The sequence below is a fragment of the Abramis brama genome (genome assembly GCF_963993115.1).
Source record: "Abramis brama genome assembly, chromosome: 10".
Classification (NCBI taxonomy): domain Eukaryota; kingdom Metazoa; phylum Chordata; class Actinopteri; order Cypriniformes; family Leuciscidae; genus Abramis; species Abramis brama.
In genome coordinates, this window is record NC_139972.1 from 14,556,497 (window position 1) to 14,563,027 (window position 6,531).

A 6,531-nucleotide genomic window follows, 5' to 3' on the forward strand; every position below is an offset into this window, starting at 1 on the left:
TACCGAAGCCTTGTGGCCTTTGCCAATTTAGTTCACTCCTTTTAATTTTATGCTGATTTCTTTTTTTCTCTCCATCTCTCCACCCTTGCTACTCATACACTCCCATCTCTGTGTCGAGAGCTTCGGATTTCCCAGAATAAACCGTCTGGCGCATAGCAGACATGTGCCACATGGGCTTCCATAGCATGCTTTACCTCAAAGATCGAACTTTGTAATTAATATTTTCTGCTCTCTTGCAAACAGACCTCGTTTCATTCCATCTTAGAGTTGTGCTTCGCATCTGTTCGCAAGCAGGCAAGGTTGTTTTTCTCCATAAGTCTCAATGGTCACACGTTGCATGCCTTTTGAAAAAGATATGGCAGTTGCTAACGCCTGGATTCATTGTTCATAAATCAGCTGCAGTGTTGCTACAGCTGTGGTACAGTCTGTTTCGAGTTTAAGACAAATCTTTTTTTGTTCAACAAATTGGGCTGCTTCTCATCTTTAAATTAATGGGGCAGTTATTTGTATCACTAATTATCAAAAAGATAGTCTTGACTCTTCTTAAAAAGAATCTTGAGTCTAGTATTTTCGTTATTTTAATTGCCTTTTTTCTCATTTCATTTAGAAATAATTTTCAAACACTAAAATTTTTTTTTTGTAAAAATTCTTGACGCTTGCATGCGTGTTTAATGTAACACCATTTCATGAAGTTAGAAATGGCAAAACTGAGTGAAAGTTGCCGGTTTGGTTATAAGGTTAAATTTCTAGCTTTCTCCTTATATATTTACAAGCATAGTGCCTTTGGACGCATCAGATAAAAGCATCAGATATTTATTCTCTCACCATTCATTTACACGCTTTTGTCTTTGTATTCCCGAAGTGTTATGTGTGTTTCCCACTATTACTGTATTTTTTTTTTCTTCTTTTTTTTTGCCTTTCTTTAACAAGATGACTCTTGGTGCAAACTCACTGGAAATTTACAACAGTAGCACTTGCAAGTGTTACAGAGGCCAGTTGTGGTATATAATATTTTTTTTGTACATATTCTGGCAGGAGATATTTGTCTATGGAATAAACATATTTTTATATGAGGCCAGAACATTAAGCAGAGGATGTTCATGCTTAGTTAACGTGCTTTTTATCTTCTCATGTTATTTTTTTTTTATATATTTAGTTCTCAGGAGTTTGAAAAATTATTTTGTACATATTAGAGTTATACAAATGATTGATGACTTGTAAATCATTTTGGAAATGAGGGACAGACATTGCTTTGTTTTTGATGCCTTCTGTTTATAATAAAAAAGTTCTCTTGAACATGTCAAAGCGTTTGTGTGGCGTGTAACACTAATACTGTGAAAACATGTTATACAATGTGTTTATACTTTGATCCATCTTGGCCACTATCATTATTTACGTACTTTCATACAATTCCAAGTCATTTACTTTTTCTATGCAACACAAAAGGAGATGTTCAGCACAATGTGCAAGCTGCTCTTTTCTATACAATAACTGGAAATGGGGATGTTAAAAATGCACCATTATAGTAGTCCATGCTAACTATATTCCAAGCGCTCTGAACTTTGTGTGAGGAATACATCAAAGTTCATTATTCACACTCATAGCTTGCTACATATCTTGAGGTGTCAAGTGCGAATGAGATTGAAAGCTACGATACTGCACATATATATATTTTAATGAGATCTGAGCTTTCTGTCCCTCCATTGACAGTCCACGCAACTACCACTTTGACGCTTCAAAAAGTTCATAAAGAGATCGTAAAACTAATCCATATGAATTGAGTGGTTTAGTCCAAATTTTCTGAAGATACACAATCACTTTATATGATGAACAGATTAAATTTAGGCTTTTATTCACATATAAACATTCATCAAGGCACACATCTGTTGTGGTAAACGGAAGCTTGCTTGCTTGATGTGTGAGAACCAATGAGGTTCATTCTCGTGTGTTACGCAGCACGTTTGAGCTTCAGCAAGAACCAATGAGGTTCATTCTTGTGTGTTACGCAGCATGTTTGAGCTTCAGCAAGCAAGCAATCAAGCAATCTTAAATTTAAGATAGAATCTATGCCAATAACATTTTATGCAGTGTTGCAGAGTAAATTGATCTAGTTTTAAAGATTATTTTATTATTTTATGAAATTTAACAATGAACGAAGATATTTAGCAAATAACTTCTTGATAGCTCGTCACTTTTTCAGAATGGAAAAGAGCGGTTTGGACTTTCTTATTTTGTGTTCAGTGGAAGAATTAAAATTATGCAGGTTGGAAATGATATGAGAGTGTTGGCAGAATTTTCATATTGGATGAACCATCCCTTTAAATCTTCAAATGTTGTCAATATACCAGATAAAGCTGTTGGAGACAGTGAGGTCCAATCAGTCACGGACACCAACAATGCGCTTTTTTGCCATCGATTTGTACCATTTGTGTCAGCAGAATGTTATGTACCTTTGAAAGGATTAAGGACATTTATATTTTGGAATACCAACAAAAGTCTTTTTTTCTTCACTGCAAAGTTGGACCTGATTAGATTTAAAAACTGAACTCACCCAAAAGCCACATCCCCAAAGCCCCATGCAAAAGAACGCTTCACACCTGTGATTATTGGCTACTGACCCGACAAATCACCCTCCATTAGGTCCAACTCAGCACCCTCTCCATCACTGGGGAGGGAAATAGATTTTTGGCAATGAGAGGTAATCGATCACATCAGCACAGCCCTGATACATCATGCTGTCTATTCTTCTCTGTATTGACCAACCACACAAAAACACAGACACAACCCACACACAACGTCAGCCCTGGATCTGCCCCACCGCTACAGTCTTGAGTATTTCTCCCTGCTGTTGATTGATCCTGTAATGTGATCCTGGTAAAATGAGACCCCCAGAAGCCTTGGCCTTATTCCAGTTGCCTTCGCCAACATCTTTTGTAGTAATTTACATTAGGTGAGACTTTAATCCAAAGTTACCTATATTTCAAAATAAAGTAATTTAAAGTTAAAGTTGACATCAAATTTATCCTTGTGGTTAATCAGCAGCTTCAAAGTTTTTCCAGGGAAAGTTACAGGAGGTAAGCGGACAGTCACCCTCATGTCCTACCCGCTGTTTTGCTTTCAACACTCAAGTGGCTTTAGTGTCTTCTCTACAGCGGGACAGCTTTTGTGCTGTCGTGTTGTTTCACCGCAGTGGCCCCAATCTCATCCATCACTGCTTTCAGCAGCACGTTTGTCCAGTTTGAGTATAAATATCTCTCTGCTGGTGGCCTCAAGTTACCTTCTCACTGCTTCTCTAATTTCAGCTATCTTTCATTATCACCTCCTCTATGTTTTACACTTAACACATCTAAAAAGAAAAAGAAAAGTGAAAGCGACTAAATCTGTGTTAGTCTCTCACACACACAGACTCAAGTTGACATAACTAATGTTAATTTTATGTTTAGGGTAGTGAGTGACCAAGAAAATGTCACTTTTTTCACAATCTCAAAACTAATTTTGAGATTTTCTGAATCCCCGATTTTCAGTGTGGTCTTTTGGGCCACTCTATCTCCACTCAAAGGATCGGTGTATCAGGGTCTTTTTCACCATGCGCTCCTGTAAGTACTTAAGTGTTGTTCAGATTTTCTCAGGTCAGAATTTGGGACTCCCACTGGGTTCCAGTAGCTTGGATTTAAAGGTTATAGAGCAGATTACACTCATTCTTGTTATTCTTAGAAAAAATGAGCACAAGATCACACCATTGTTGGCTAATGAACACAACCCCAGCATTGGGGAGTTCACATCAAAGGCCACAACTGACACAGCAGAACACACAAATTGTCTGAGCTCATGGATTTGGAAATAATGAAATGCTTCAGAGGGTGAGAGAGTGGGTGATAGTTAAAACACAAAGTGGGGTCCCGTGGAAAGAATGCCTTATGTGATTTTGGTTGGAAAATTCATCCAGAAAACTAAATAGAGTTACATTCTACCTCTGTCTTGAAAAAGTGTTCCCCATGGATCAATGCTTTGCGTCTGATTATGTGAGTGACTCTGGAGGTAAATGCGGGAATGTGGGGGGTTTGAAGAGGTTCTTCTTGCATCAGCAGAAAAATGCTGTCTCCATAGAAACTTGGCTTGGTGCACTCTGTGAATGAGGACAAGTCATTGAGCAAGACAGGCCTCTCCAATATTTACCAAATGACTCCCACGACTGTTTGTTGTTTAGAGTTTCTTCACTGAGAGAGAAAAAGCAGCTAGTTGCATGCTCATAAACTGTAAAAAATAATAATTAATTAAAAATGTATCTAAAACAGTGAAGAATTAGCAGCCGTTTACCGTAACCTTTGTATTAACTATATCTCTCTCGGTGTGTGTGTGTATATATATATATATATATATATATATATATATATATATACTAATTACAATTAACTAAACTAATCACTTGTAGCATTTTTTTTTTATTGTCATTATTTGTTTTAATACATTTAAAGAGTACTATGTGTTACTTTGACTATCCATTACACGGACAATCAAATGAGACTTGGCATGTTTGAGTGACTTGAAATTGCTTTCTAAATGAGCCATTTTATATACCGAAACTCAATGAATACAAGTCTACAAAAGCCTGTTTTTTTTTTTAACCCCAGTGAGATTGAAAACAAAGACGATGAACGGGTTACGTTCCATCATTGCATTGCTTTCTGGAGGTTTTTCAGGTTTTTCAGGGTGAAGACAAAATGTGAGAAGTATGTTTTAGTTTCTGCAGTATCCATGTGAAACCTCAGATGTCTTGCACATCGTGGCTCCAACCATTTGACTAGTCTCGGGATCGGTTGAGAACCAACACCTAAAAATACAGTTCAGTATAGTTTGTGGTTGTGCTAATGAGAACATGTGTGATTTAAAGCTTCCCTCATGACCTGGGCTCTAATTGGGATCATGGCATGTAAGCCCTGTGAACAATTTGGGTGGGCAACAATTTCACTGAAAACTGACAGTGAATCTACCTCACAGTGTTTCCAGTGCTGAGGCAGATATAATCCTACATGAATATACCACCCAATTCCTGAAGTTCATGACTTCTTTAATGTTTTCTTTTTCAAGCCAAAGTCCATTGATTGTAATACCATGTACAGCCATCTGTCAATCTTGTAATGTTTCTTTTGCCAGTGAGGCACTTCCTGGAACAGTTTCCTTGTGTCGCAGAGGGATTTTAAAGCGTTTGTCCCACCTGCTGGCTGCTAACAGGTGGACAGTAACCGGTCGAGAACCACAAGAAAAGACAGAGGGTTTTACACAGCACCATCTCAGAATAAGCATTATGTGGGTTCAAGGACAGTATAATTAGAATATGTGTGAGTATATTAATAGTGTGTGTGTGTGTGTGTGTGTGTGTGTGTGTGTGTGTGTGTGTGTGTGTGTGTGTGTGTGTGTGTGTGTGTGTGTGTGTGTGTGTGTGTGTGTGTGTGTGTGTGTGTGTGTGTGTGTGTGTGTGTGTGTGGTTACTCATCAGCGCTGCTGCTATCATTTAAACACCTATCAACATCTTCATCTGGTTTTTTTATGTCTTGAAGTTTCTTTTGCCATTCCCTTGTTGTAAGATTTTACATTTTCTTCCATATGTCACAGATTGCTACAAATCTAACTGTCATCTTTGGATATTAGAAACATATACACTACCGGTCAAATGTTTGGGTTCAATAACAGCACCTGAACCCACGGTGCACCAACATTACATATAAAAAAATAAATTAAAAAAACGTATCTCTTCACTGTAGCCTATAACTTGTGATGTCCCTTGTTGTCTGTTGTTGTTTTGTTTTATTTTTATTCATTGTTTTTGGTTTTAGAACATTGTACAGCACATTGGTCAACTGTGGTTGTTTTTATTTGTGCTTTATAAATAAATTGAGATTGAAATTTTAGAAGGCAATTAATACTTCAAGGATGCATTAAATTGATCAAAAGTTACAATAAATACATTTATGCCTATAATGTTTTAAAAGATTTCTATTTCAAATAAATGTTGTTTTGAACTTTCTATACATCAAAATTTTGAAAAATAATGTGTCACAATTTCCTCAAAAATATTAAGCAGTACAACTGTTGTCAACATTGATAATAATAAGCACCAAATTATTAGAATGATTTCTGAAGGATCATGTGACACTGAAGACTGGAGTAATGATGCTGAAAATTCAAGTTTGACATCACAGAAATATTAATTTTGATAATATATCACACTATTGCTCTTTTTTCTGTTTATATATATATAAAGCATTGTTGAGCATGAGACTTATTTTAAAAACATTGAAAAACAATGTCCCAACAGTAAAATCACCACTAAAATATTTACATTAAGAAAGATTTATAATATAATATAATATAATTATTATTATTATACTTAAAAAAATGATAAATGTTTAAATTTAAAAGCATTAGACAGACAAAGAAAAATAATGGACATCCAAAAATTGCTTTGCCTCAAATAAATAAATAAAGTTACATTTTTCACAAAGATGTACAATTACATTTCAGTGCAAATAC